We start from the raw sequence: 1440 nt of genomic DNA on the forward strand, positions 1-1440 counted from the left end.
TTGATAATTAATAACACCAACAATAAAACTACCCACAAAGAAAAGCTTAGATCCAGATAACTTCACTGGTGAATTCTACTAAATGTTAAAACAAATAACACCAGTCCTTTGTAAACTCTTCCAAAAAGTAGAAGACTAGAGAACACTTCCCAACTCATTCTATGAGAGCAGTATTACCTTGATAATAAGGCATTACAACAAAAGAAAACTATAGACCAATATCTCTTAATGAATATCAATGCAAAAAATGTCAATAAAATACTAGCTAATGTATTCTGGCAACATTTAAAAAGGATCATCTACCATGACCCAATGGGACCTATCTCAGGAGTTCAATGTTAGTTCAACATATGAAAACCAATAGATGTTATACATTATGTTAATAGAATAAAGGAAAAAGCCACATGATTGTTTCAATAGATGCAGAAATAATATTTCACAAAAACTCAACACTCATGATAAAAACATGAAACAAACCACGGATAGAGGGAAATTTCTCAACCTAATAAAGGATATATATGAAAAATCTACAGCTAATATCATACCTAATAGTAAAAGACCAAAAGCTCTTTTCCTAAGATCAGGAACAAAACAAGGATGTCTATTCTCACCAATTCTAGGAAGTGTAAGCCAGGGAAATTATGCAAAAAAATAACAATAAATAAAAAGTATCCAAATTATAAAACATCAGTATAATTGTCTTTATTTGCAGATGACATGATCTTGTATATAGAAAATCTTATGAAATAGACTGGCTGAACATCCCAGCCAGCCTAACTCGAGCATACCATGTCTCCGGCCAAGACCTCACCAAAATGCCGTCTCAAATGGAACATTCCATGGAAACCATGATGTTCACATTTCACAGATTCACTGGGGATAAAGGCTATTTAACAAAGGAGGACCTGAGAGTACTCATGGAAAAGGAGTTCCCTGAATTTTTGGAAAATCAAAAAGACCCCCTGGCTGTAGACAAAATAATGAAAGACCTGGATCAATGCCAAGATGGCTGAGTGGGCTCCCAGAGCTGCTTCTCACTAATTGCTGGGCTCACCATCACATGCAATGACTATTTTGTAGTACACATGAAGCAGAAGGGGAAAAAGTAGGCAGCTGAGCAGCTACTTCTTCCCTGATAAAGAGTTCTCCTATGGGTTGCTTAAGGAATCTCTGCCCCACAGCTTCCCCCTGCTTAGGGATTTCATGAGCAGACTTGGACCTTTAGAAAATGTACAAATAAAATCCCACTCCCATTTGATGAAAGAAAAGCCAATTAAAGCCAGATAAGCTTTTGATTTTTATATTGCTTGCATTCTCTTACCCTCCATAAACAAATTTCTTTTTTAATTAAAAAAATTCCTATGAAATACACACACAATACTATTAGTAAATAAGCTCAGCAAAGCTTCAGAAAGCAAAAATACTGGTATTCCTATAATT

General features: G+C 35.1%; 1 pseudogene; it reads left to right on the plus strand.

The window, feature by feature from the left end:
• The first annotated feature begins 815 nt into the window (after positions 1-815).
• LOC123824391 lies at positions 816-1109 on the plus strand (annotated as a pseudogene).
• The last annotated feature ends 331 nt before the right edge of the window (positions 1110-1440 follow it).

Source organism: Phyllostomus hastatus, unplaced genomic scaffold, assembly GCF_019186645.2.
Source record: "Phyllostomus hastatus isolate PE091 unplaced genomic scaffold, TTU_PhHast_1.1 phas_contig_551, whole genome shotgun sequence".
Lineage (NCBI taxonomy): Eukaryota > Metazoa > Chordata > Mammalia > Chiroptera > Phyllostomidae > Phyllostomus > Phyllostomus hastatus.